Genomic DNA, 13,278 nt, shown 5'->3' with positions numbered 1-13,278 from the left:
TGCTTATAATATAAACAGCAGGGTCAGGGGCCCTTTTTCCCTATCAGGGGGCTTTTCCATTTTTTATTGTTATGTATTACAAGCCCCCCGAGGGTCATAATGGATTTGGGACAAAATATGATAGAGCAAATGTTCTACATTAAGATCTATCTATGTGAAGTCATAAAAACAGTTTCATTTTTGCTGCTATAGTTCTAATTATTTTTTTTCTATTGTATTTATAAAAGTCGAAATCCTTTAAAAACACACATTGCGTTTCTAACCAAATAACTGGAAACCACCCCCAAATAATGAACCCTAATCTGGTGTGCAGGTGTACCTAATGAAGTGTCCGTTGTTCATCCTAGGCTCATTTGAGTGTAAAATATCATTTCTTCAGCAAAATAATAGAGGCGCTAATCCCACTTCCGGAAACTGTCCCAGCATTATTGAACAAAAGGTCTTTTAATAGGGGGATTAGCAGGCAAGAAGTAAAAAAAAAAAAAAAAAAAAAAACCTTACCCCCCCGCCCCCCCAACGATTCCTTCCTTGCAGCCTCGTGCACGCCCACCACCGCCGTCGCTCCTTCACCATCAGCACCTCAAGCAGGTCAATAATTAGCTGCACGATGACAAGAGAGGAGACAGAAATGTGCATTGCAAGCTAACAGGAAATGAAATGCTGCCTTAACAATACCTTCACAATTTAAAGTGTGCTACAATAAAATGCATCATATTTGAATTTAAATAACAGTTTGATATGATACATAGAGGACAATTAAGTTGTTTCCATTTAAGTGTTGGATATATAATGCTAACTCAAATGCTTCAAATGACTCAAATCACATGCTTTAAAAAAAATCTTTTAAAACTTTTGAGTCATGCATGTATAATTTGAATGATTTATAGTATTTTCCTTATTTACTTTACAAAAATGTTTACCGCTGCAATTATTGATTTAAAGTTACAACTGAACTGTATATGTTCTGCAGTGATTTTTTCCAAAAAAAGTTGAATCCATCATCGCATAGAATCCATCATCACACATGTCATGTTTTTTTTTTGGGTCTTTCAGGCCTTAGTGTGTCTTGTCCTTGCGGTCACCTGTCATTGCCTGCTCCTTGTGTGTCGACCAATCCGCTGCCTCTCATGTCACCCACCTTTTTCTCACCGGTGCGTTACCCCATGTCTGTTTATTTAAACTTCCCCATGTTCATTCATTCCTTGTTGCGTTATTGTTGATGTCAGCGTTCATGCCACGTGTGATCTTGTGCCCCGTCCTGCCAAGTTCCCCGCGTGAACTGGTTTGTACTGTGTCTTTTAGTTAGTTACCTTGATACTTTTTGGATCACCTATCTTTTTTTTGTACTTTAGTTTTCGGTCACTTGAGTGAAACATTTTTGCACCGACGACCATCGTCTGCGTTACTTCCCATTTTCTGTGCATTTGTGTCCTTCCTTCGTTCTTGCCTGCTACTGTAGTTTCCCCGATTCCTGACTGTACATGCTGTTAGAGTAAAATAATATATAAGATATAGTAACATACTTTTTGAAGTATTGAAATATTAAATGTCATTTTCAAGAATAATATGCATGCATGCCTTATTAAGCGTAATTGTTTTTCCAAAAATATTTTTTAAAATTAGTTATCCCATGTGTTGATTTTTGGCTCAATAATGACTGAAATTTTCTCCAGTCTCATGTTTGGGTTTGAAAACATAAAGAGGCATTAACATGTACTTCTAGGATACAATCCCAGTTAAAAAGAAAAAATGATGGCATACTGTAACTCTGTCACTTGGTCATAGTGATCATGCATTTCAAACCGTAGTCTAAAATCCCAAATATGCATTTCAACATTTTGGAAGCTCTTTATGCGTGATCAGTGCCCGGCTTAAGGATTCCTATGCATGCTGACAAGGGCTCCTCGATTTACGACGAAATATGTACGTATAATGCACAGCTGACCATCAGAGCATTTACAGTACATTGCCAAGTGTCTTTTAGCTTTGTTGCTAAAAGTTGAATGACAAAAAAAGTCTTTTACCTGTGATTCATTCGTTTATTTTTTACCCGATTGACTTTTTATGTGGAATAAAGTATTTAACATATCGGTATACTGTCAGAAAAATGGACATGCACAGTTAAAACTTATTAGTTAACGTAATTCAAATTTCAAGTTAAAATCCACAAAATAACAAAAATAAAAGTAACAGGTTTACTTAAAAATATACTATTTTATTTCAATGTGTGATAAGATTACGTAACAAATATTTTGGAGAGAAACATTTCACAAATGTTGCATATACATTTTCACTTCATTCATTTATCATATTGTAATCATGCAGTTCCTGCTCTTAACATGCATGGATTTATCCCCCGCCCCCGAGTCTCATTGGCTGCCATTGACAGTGACGTCCTATCAATTTTATATGCCAGCTGAAATGAATTGGACTTTTTTCCCCGTCAATAGTAGCAAATAAGTAACTCCCCTTCCAAGTGGGGAAGGAAAGCCATAGTCACACTTGTCACAAGAATAAAGCGCAACGAGCACAGCCATGCAGGCTCTGCTGTCAGCCACAGCTCACAACCAGACGCTTACATGCCACCCCACTGTACGCCCGTTTCTTAAAAGGACCATTGGTAGTTGGGAAAAATCAAAGTGTCCTGGTAGCTCCTCCGACACACGCATACAACTGGAAGCAGCGTGGCACCTTCCATGTCAGAATGTGCCACATAGTTCACACCTGCAGGCTGAATGGGGTGACCGCCTTTCACGGCACGATACGCCTGTTGCCCCCCCCCCCCCCCCCCCACCACTACCACTAGAAATCCATGCAGCTGCCGTTCCTGTGCGCCCCTTTTAGATCCAGCAAGAACCACACTGGTCACAAAGTTAAAGCAAAACAAGGTTGGGATAGAAATATTATAGCTTAATAAATGTATGCATGATAGTAGAATTTTACATTCAAAGTAAATATTATTGTTAAGAGTCAATCTATATATGAGATTTTTATGTTTTCCCTATTTAAGTTTTTAAATCATTTTACAATCATATAATTTTAGTAAAGAATACAATTGTTAATGTGAACATGATCAAACCTTTTTTTTGCATTCATTTCAATTTGTGTTATGAAAACTATACACAATGATGAATGTTACCTTTGTATACTTTTTTTTGGACATCTTATGCAGACCTTTTAAAAGTATATGGTGCAATCTGGACGAAAATTGTTAGTTTTTCTTGCTAGTGAACAATCAAAATGCATTTACATATTTATTTTAGAACAAACTGTTTAGCCATGAAGACTATACATAGAAAATCTTTCTTATAAAAAAAAAAAAAAATCCGTTTTTTAAATTTCTTATTCCCTGCGAAAATTAATATTGTTGGTAAATCTAACTTTTTTTAAGTGTTAAAATATACCTCGCGACATCCTTTGAAAATTTTATCTGGAAGTTATTTATTTATTTTAAAGTCGTTCCACCTAACTTTCATTCAAGTCTCCCCTCTGTCCACAGTGGGACTCCTTCTTGTCCTTCCAATGTGACCTGGAAGTTGTTGACATGCAAGTAGATGAAGCGTCCGAGGAGAAAGACAAAGATTGGAAGGAAGATTGTGAAGGGGAAGAAGAGTCCCAGCGATGCAGCCAAAGTCATAAACGCGTAAGTGCTCTCGATAAAAAGAGACAGCGTATCATCATATATCAACATAAGCCATGAGCATTATGGCATATGAATCACTGCTTTATGTGCACTATTTCACACGTCACATTGTAAGAAGAAGAAGGAAAAAAAAAAACACTTTACATGAATGCATCGACTTTCGGGGTCATTTCGTTACCTCCCGCAGGAAAAAAACATTACACATATGTACATGCGCTTTTTTAATATTCGCCATAAATTGCCACGCAAATGAAAGGGCGGCCGGGGCGGCCTAATGAAGACGCGCGTGACGGCGTCTTTTAATACGCTCTATTAACTATTATTATAGTGGTGTCAGGACACCGCTGGCTGCCCGTTACCACACGCCGATCACCTGCTCGGAGGTGGGCCCACCGTGGGATGCAAATGGAGGCCATCCATAACGTTGCCAGACGCTGCAAAAACGTATTAAGGCTTATTTGCGGGGGGAAATCCTATGGAGTTTCGCTTTTGGTGGTTTACCAGCCACTTTTATGACACAGCTCTAAAGCAGAGTGAGCAATGCAAGACCGTAAAAAGTATCGAATTTATCCTTTTAAAGTTAACATTATCTTTGTAGTTCGTTGAGTAATTTGTTGCCTAAATATATTTTTCAATTATGATTATGTGTATCCAAATGTGTGTACAAAATGTTTGTGAAGGAATTCGTGTCCATGCAAAATCGGGTGTTTAACGTGTAACATTTGTAATAGTGAAAAAAGTATAGGTATCTGTAAAACAAAAATATACATGCACAAATGTGGTTTTAAAAATTCAACCTGCAGTATTTGATCGCATAATGTTTCAATTATTATTATCATTATTTTTGTTAAACAAGTACACGACAGTGTGTTATATAATCTGTATACTCTATTAGGTAAACCAGCATGTAAAATACACTATATTAACAAATGGATTTAAATCATCCTTAGTATAAAAAGTTATTAATGGTGCAACATGAAAATACACGTTTATATACATTTCTGAGAACCCTCGTTACCATTTGGATGCAAATAAATTGGTGTTTATTCGACAAAGCGTATCAAGGTTGTCACATTTATATTTCATGTTCACCTCCCTGCCTCGCCATCGTCCAATGCAAATGACGCGGAATGATCAGCAGCATGGCGCTGGGCTTTATGGCGTGTCAATCACGCTGAAACAAAAGCAGGCTAATAGAACGAAGGCTATGGAAAAAGTAAGGTTGGGGGGGAGTGAGCAGTCAGGAAGTGTCACTTTGACGGCCAAAGCATATGGACGTCCCCCGGTGGAGGGTCACTGCCTCTTAATCATACTCCCCGTAACACATCCATAATCACAAATATCATCATAAAGGCCTACATGCAAGGGTGTGCTTTTTAAAGTGGAAGAAAGGCACAGTATGCTTATAAAAATAACTGCAAGGTCAGACTGAAGAATTTCAGTCTCGTGATTTCATGAACATCATTTTCAACTTTTTACAGGATATCTACAAAATGAAATGTTTATAATTAATTCCATTTTCATCCATCTGGATTGAAGCAAAGGCAGAGCACACCCAAAACTTGTATCCAGCCAATCGCAGGACACATAAAGATAATCACAGCCACTCACCTGGGGAATTGAGTCCTCAACGAATTTCCTATTTGGGTTTAGGGTGATCTTAGTCTTTCCCAATTGACTTTTAAATAACAGGTGTCTTCTTTTTATGTCAACAACTAAACGACAAGAACATAACTTGATTCAAGTCTCTTAAAAAAAAAAAAAAAAAAAAAAACAACCCAAGAAAGAACCCATTTGTTACAAGTAAAGTTTTGTTTTTTGATATCGGTTGTTATGTTATGCCAACAACAACATAAGGAGGAAATATTTTGTAATTTATTTTTCCTTTTTTATATAAGTGTCCTATTGTTAAATATATATGACAGCAAACACTCGGGTGACTTTAAGTTCCGTTCTGAGACCCCCAATTTGGGCAAATTTCAAAATTGTCCTATATGGCTGTGTGATATATAACTGTAAAGCTTAAAATCTTTATTTTCTGGGGGAAGAAAATTTTTGAACAGGAGGGCATTTTTTCACAACTTTAGAATAGGTCAAATCAGGTGAGTGAAAAATAGATATTTTTGAGACCTTTGAAATTTTCTTTAAGTTTCTCATTTTAAAAAAATGTTTTGGACACCCAAAAATACACAATACATAATAAATAACGAACACCTCAAGATGATCCCCCTTTGTCTACTCAAGTCTTTGATAATCAATTTGCATGCACTAAGACATGTTGGTGGATGTACAATAATAAAGGAAATTGGTGTGTGAGTAAATGTAGATTTAATTTAGCCCTGTGTTTTATTTTGTAAATAAACCTGGCTAAACAAGGAGTTAGCTATATTGTTAATGATAACTTTACTGCATAAAGTTTTTTATTTGACTTGATTTTAATCTGTGCAAAGAAAAAACATTTCCATGGGAATTTATGGGGTTAAATTCCAATTGATCTAATTTTGCAGTTGGCTTTTAAAATATTTTTTCAATTATGATTAAAGAATTTGAATGTGAGATACTGATAATAAAATGCTCCATATGCATAAAGGGAAACATAAACGTGAGTACATAACACTACAGTATTTTTCTATCATCTATCTATCTATCTATCTATCTATCTATCTATCTATCTATCTATCTATCTATCTATCTATCTATCTATCTATCTATCTATCTATCTATCTATCTATCTATCTATCTATCTATCTATCTATCTATCTATCTATCTATCTATCTATCTATCTATCTATCTATCTATCTATCTATCTATCTATTTTTTATTTTTATTTTTTTTTATGATTTAAGCATCTAATACATCGATATCATCTCATAATAAGCAATCCAAACGGCAACAAGGGTCGAAAAGATAATGGACAGCTCAGTAGTTAGTTAGCCTGCTGTGTCCATAATTCTCGCGTTCAACTGTAATGTACTGCATGTCTTTTTGTGACTTTCTTGAGATGAGCGCATGAGACAGCAAAATTAAAGATTTTAATGCGATATTAGTGCGTCCTTACCTTGTTTTGATCAAAAAACTCCCTGTAGCATGTATCACCGAGTGTCCAAAAACTCTGTGTAACATGTATCACCGGGTGTCCAGACACAGCAGGACTTTGTTAGGATTTTATGGGTGAAACACGGTAATATAACAAGGGTCGTGGTGCAGAAATCACAGACATCAAGGAGTGGTCGAGATTTTCTTTTTCAAATATATACCCTTTTAAATGTTTTTTTTCCCAATTTTTCTTAGTTTGGACTGATTACTTATCATCTAAAATACCGGGGGAAATGCGACAGTAACAACAACAACAACAAAAAATAAAATTAAGCGATAGTTATGAGGTAGATATCCGTGACTTATTTACAGACACTATTTTTTTCCACTGTGACTTCATTTGTTTAAAAGTTGAAAATATGCTAGTGAATAACTTTTTAAAGTCGTTTTTCTTTTCAACTAAATATTAGACATTATCAATGATTTTAAGCTAAAAATTATAGAAATTTCGAATAATAAATATAAATCCTTACCTACTTTTTATGGCTGGGTTGAAACTAAAGCGGTTGCGCGGTGTCTGTAAACAGGGGTCTCCAGGGTAAAATGGACAAATTAAAAATAGTTTGGGGGCTTAATTAATGCGCAATGAAACTCCTATGGCAACATATAAATGTATTGTTATCAAACAACAGTTATTTTAGCTTAAAATACAGCAGTTTATTTTAAAGAGGGTGCAAGAGCAGAAACTGCTTTTTCAGCCTTGTCTGTGTTTTCCACCATATATATTGTGATTTTGAGGTGAGTTAGCTATGTGAGGCAATATACTTACTTATATTTATGTACCATATACTATACCAAGAGACCTTTTCCACTCAAACCTGAGCACCATGCAGTGGTCCAGCGGACAGAGCTTATAAATGTGCGCTCACTTCAAAATCAAATCCGGGCCTCGTCTAATTCCTGGCCAGCGTCATTAAGTTGATGCCGCAAATCAATTGTTTCCTGCACACAGCCAGGGTCCGCGGCTGCAAGCGGCGAGAGGCCCATTTGAGCGTGGCGGCGAGCAGGAAGCAGCGCCTACCTGCCACTCATTAAAGCCACGACGAGTCAATAGAGAGCGGGGGGAAGGATTAGACCCCCTCGTTATACCTGCCGCGCAATTAACACTACTTATTCTCTTTAACAAATAATCAACCGACGGTGCTAATCATACAAATGCTTTAGTTTCTTTGTTGTTCTAGTAGAGGTTTTCTGCATATGTTTTGATGCAGGAAGGAATATGAAAGGATGTGTGTGTGTGTGTAGGGAGGGGGGTTGAGGGGGTCTTGCTCAAGAACAAGAAGCTTCGTCAAGTTTTCACGTTGAGGTGGATGCAGAAGGAGCACACTTGAAATGAAAGAGGACTTGACCTCTGCCTTTATGTGTCCCCTTCCCTCCAAACCAGAGCCCCCACCCCTTACTCACAATGTTTTTTTCCCCCAATGACAATTGTGTCTTTTGTGATGGGACATGAGCCACCGTCACGCGTGCTTTTAAGCTTTTCGGGCGCGTGTTAGAAAACTTTTTCTCTTTTAAAACTAAAAAGTCCATTAAATACGATTAAATGTGATGAGGAAAAAAAAGCTTGAATGGACTTTTTGGGGGGTGTCTAGACTCTAATTGTGTCCCAAGACTGTTGCTATAGAATGATACAGAGAGACTGGAAGAGTCCCAGAATGGTATAGAAGGATGAAATGTTGGTAGGCGTAGATGATTTTTCTGTTTAGCTTGTCAGTGAACAGCAAATTGTGCAAGAAGTACAGAAACAACTGGTGGACAAAGTTAGGTTAGATTTGGTAAACAAAAATGGTAACACTTTATTTGACTGTGGCGTTATAAGACTGTCATAAGACTGTTATAATTATGACATTGTTTGACAAAATTTGCCGGATCGCACTTAATGACATCTGTCATAAGCATTCATTAATGGTCATGACACAGTCATTTCATAATCATGACGGTCTAATGACAGTCTTATGACGCCACTGTCAAATAAAGTGTTACCAAAAAATGTCCACTTGACAAGGTTCTAGTGCATTTCAAGTTCATGCTGATGATATTAGTTTTGCCTCCCTCCTTAAAAAAACAAACAAACAAACAAACAAACAAACAAACAAAAAAATGACATATGAACACATTCTGGAATTCCGAGCCAGTTTCTTAGTCCTAGTGAAATAGAGGAGGTTAAGAACAATGATGAAAGTTACACTGTCAATGACCAAGTAGGTCAGTGAACGTACAAAGTAAATCTGTAGTTTGATTCTTTGACTCCTTCCCGCATAATCCATCAGGATTTAAATTGGGTCACCTTCAGAGGACATTGTCATATGGATTAAGCAGATATATATTCATTCAAATAGCTGCACGTAATACACGATTATTCATATAAAAATGGAAAAGGAGGAATTAGAATTTCTGAATAAATTGCTCAATAAACGGATCAATACTACTACCGTATTTTTCAGACTATAAGTCACACCAACCAAAAAATGTGCAAAGAAGAGGAAAAAAAACAGTAATTTTCGGACTACAAGCCGTTACTTTTTTCCCTAATTTTTAATCCTGCGGCATATGGGCCAGTGCGGCTTATATTTTTATTTATTTGGATTAATAGGTAACGCTTTATTTAACAGTGGCATCATAAGACTGTCATAAAACCGTCATAATTATGGCATGACACTATCATGGGCATTACTGAATGCTCATGACATATGTCATTAAGTATCATCCGGCAAATTACGTCACATTATTTATGTTCAGCTCGGATCTTTAACATCCATTCAAAAGGGAGATAATTTGCCGGATGACACTAAATGACATCTGTTATAAGCATTCATTAAATGCTAATGACCGTGTAGTGTCATAATTATAATTGTCTTATGACAGTCTTATGGCGCCACTGTCAAATAAAGTGTTACCAAATACCATAACTAGCAATGAAAGAACTGGAACAATAACTCAAGAAATAATTAGCACAGAACATGAATTTGGATGGTTATTTACATCTGTAGCGCTGCAATGCATGCTAGGAGGCATGTTGGACGACAACAATGTGGACAGCAAGTGGCAGCATAGGTGGACTGTCTCCCCAAGGGAGCAGTGACGGCCAAATGAAGCTTCTTGAAGCAAGGAAGCTTTGTAGCCAATTGGTTCAAAGCTTCATAGGGGTTCATTTGGTCTTACGACAGTCGTATGATGCCGCTGTCAAATAAAATGTTATATCTGTGTTACATATAGAATATAGAAAGTAATATTATTTGGTGTAAATATCCCATACTACAGTGAGGACAGCTGTGGCTTATAGTCCAGTGCAGTTTATCTATGAACAAATGTCATTTTCGTGTCGAATTTGGTGGGTGGCGGCTTATAGTCCAAATATTACAGTACATAAGTTGCACTGGAGTATAAAACGTATTTTGGGGGGGAAGTTTATTTGATAAAATCCAACAGCAAGAACAGACATATCATCTTGAAAGGCAATTTAAAATAAAAATACAGTATCTCTACTTATGAAATTGCTTCTGGAAGTTTCTTAACTTGAAAATTCTGTAAGTTGAGACATGTTTTCCATGTAAATGCCCTAATCCGTTCCAAGCTCCCCGAAATTCAGACATAAATCTTTAATACAGCATAAAAATGCATCAAAACACATAACAAATATATGTTACAATTAGATTATTACACACTAAACATAAAATCTGCATAATATAATAAACCAAGAATAGAGTAAAGAATAAAAGTTAATACACTCACGTAAAGCTGTCAGAACACGAGGGGTGAATGAAGAGGATGCTGGGATACACACATACGCATACCGTAGATGTCCCGCTTAGCTAATTAGTTATCAGGAATGCTAGGCAATTGCAGATTGCAGAGAAGCTATAAGTATATTAAATTCTGATAACTCCGGGAGCTGAGAGAACCAACAATACTGCATTTTTGCCTTTCTTATCCTGAAATTTCTTTCTTAATATAATATTTTCCCATTGAGGTGTGTTCTAACCTGAAAATTCTGTATGCAGAGACATTCTTCAGTAGAGGTACCACTGTAGAATAGAGAACAACAGACTGAATAAATGTACGTTATGCTAACATTGCATGACGCATAAACAACAAACTGAGAATGTGCTTGGTATGTTACTGTAGTAAAGCTATTACGAGTTATTTAGATAACTACAGCATAAATAACTTGAAATTATACATGAATGTGTTAATAATGTCCCACATAAGTCGCTCCATAGTATAAATAGTAACCCTGGCCAAACTCTGAAAAAAACCTGCAACTTTTAGTGCAAAAAATATGGTACTACCACAGATAATAACAGCTTTAACCATAACCCTTGGGCAAAGCTGCCCAAGATTTGATTTAAAATTCATTCTTTTGAGTTTACTCGACATGTTTACAACTTTAAGCATCAGTAAACTGAGGCAGCTGGCCCCAAATGTCTAGTTTTTGTTCTGGCGTGTCAAAATGACATTCTCCAAGAAGCTTTGTGGTTTGTCAGTGTGGATATTCGCAAATTCCAATCTCACCATTTTCAAGCTATTTCAATTGTGGGTTTTCCTTTCTCATCTAAGTGAAGGGTGACAATTTTGCTTGTGTCGTGTATACATAAAAGATCAGTGGACAAAGTGTGACACATTTGTGTTTTGGGGTTGCTTTGCTCTATCATGCAACAATGAACTTGTCTGGAGTCTGAAGAAGGCACCCACTGAGTTAAAGTTTACTTTTATTGCTGGTGAATATTGTGCTTTTGAGGAGAAGGATGGCTGAAACTAAACCTTCCCCCTCCCAATTCTCGCTTCCTCCCCTCCTCTGCCAGCCTTTCGCCCGAACATTGTTGCTTTCGCTTGGCGGATCAAAGCTGGTGAAAATTGGTGCCGCCGTGATGACATTGTAGGCATGACAGGCCGACAAAGCGGCGGGATGCAGCGCGGTCCGTCAGACACGTCACGCCGCCGAAAGGCTGAGAAAAGGCTAAAGGTGTCGATTTAATACCTTGGCTCCAGCAATGCCAGGATCATGGGACGAGTGAGAAGAGGTCAAAATAATGCTGAATGTTTGGACACCATTGCTCTGAAAGACAAAGTGGGGAAATGATGAGAAACAACGACAGAATAAAAATCCTAAAATATCATGAGAAATAAAAATTATATAACATACAATAAATAAAAATCTCCAAAAAAATCAAACAAATGTATCAAAACCAACAATATAATAACACACACACACAAAAAAACTTAAAACGGACTTAAAGACTTGTAGGCTATAATAAACCGCAATTGTTTTCTTCTACTGTAATATGTTATGAGAAACACATAAAATATTGCCATTGATTTAAAAATCTATAATATTTAGTACATGTTTTGAAATACAGAGGCCGCCATGTTTTAAGCACGCAATGGACGCTCGTGGTCATGATGTAAAGTAGATTGTCACTGTCACTCGATGAATACTACCGGGTTACTGCAATTCCTTTTACGCGGCGAGACGTCCAACACAGGCTCTCATCAGTTAAAAGCGGCGAGTACTTACTACAGGTATTTGTGTTTTTATTGAATCTTTCACTCTCGTACTTTTAAGCATTGTGTCTTCTTGTGGTAGCTTTAAAGCAGATTGTTGATCTGTTGACCACATTAGTCATGTAACGTATTTAAACCACCCTTATTTGATATTACTACATTTAACTATTTTCTTATGGCATATTTAGTATGTTCTATCTGTATACATCTAAACAAAACAAGCTGAAAGCGTGCGGTAGTAGACTGGGTTAAAATTCGCTTGTTGTAGACGTTTCGCCGGTGTAGTACATTTTGGCAGAACACCGTTTTTTTTTTCCTTCTCTCGTCACGTCTCATCCCGTCTTTCCTGTTCATTGTGCTTTTGCTGCTCGTTATGGTGAAATATTGACAGTGCAGTCATGCTCATTAATGCTCGGGTTCAAATTGAAAGCGTTGAACAGATGACATGTTTATGTCGCTAGAGTCAAACACTGGAAGCTCAGCAGCATAACTATGTGACATCACCACCCAGTGACGTCAACAACAATGGCGACCTACTAGTTAAACTAATTTTACAAATTGTGTAAAAACGAGAACTTCAAGAAGGGTTTCAATATGAAATTATTTTAACTCATAATAACATTTATCTTTTAAGAACTCAAGTCTTTCTATCTGTGGATCCCTTTAAATAATAATATCTAAAATATCACAAACTTTAATGTCAAATGATAACAGAATTAACATATAAAAAAAAAACAACCCTGTACAATCAAATATCAATATTAGGGCTGTCAAAATAATCGCGTTAACAGGTGGTAATTGATTTTTTAAATTAATCACGTTAAAATATTCGACGCAATTAACGCACATACCATGCTCAAACATTAAAATGACAGCACAGTGTCATGTCCACTTGTTACTTGTGTTTTTTTGGTATTTTGTCGCCCTCTGCTGGCGCTTGGGTGCGACTGATTTTATGGGTTTCAGCACCATGAGCGCTGTGTAATTATTGACATCAACAATGGTGAGCTACTAATTTATTTTTTAATGAAAATTT

The sequence above is a fragment of the Corythoichthys intestinalis genome, chromosome 20, assembly GCF_030265065.1.
Source record: "Corythoichthys intestinalis isolate RoL2023-P3 chromosome 20, ASM3026506v1, whole genome shotgun sequence".
NCBI classification, from domain to species: domain Eukaryota; kingdom Metazoa; phylum Chordata; class Actinopteri; order Syngnathiformes; family Syngnathidae; genus Corythoichthys; species Corythoichthys intestinalis.
This window is presented reverse-complemented; position numbering follows the sequence as displayed.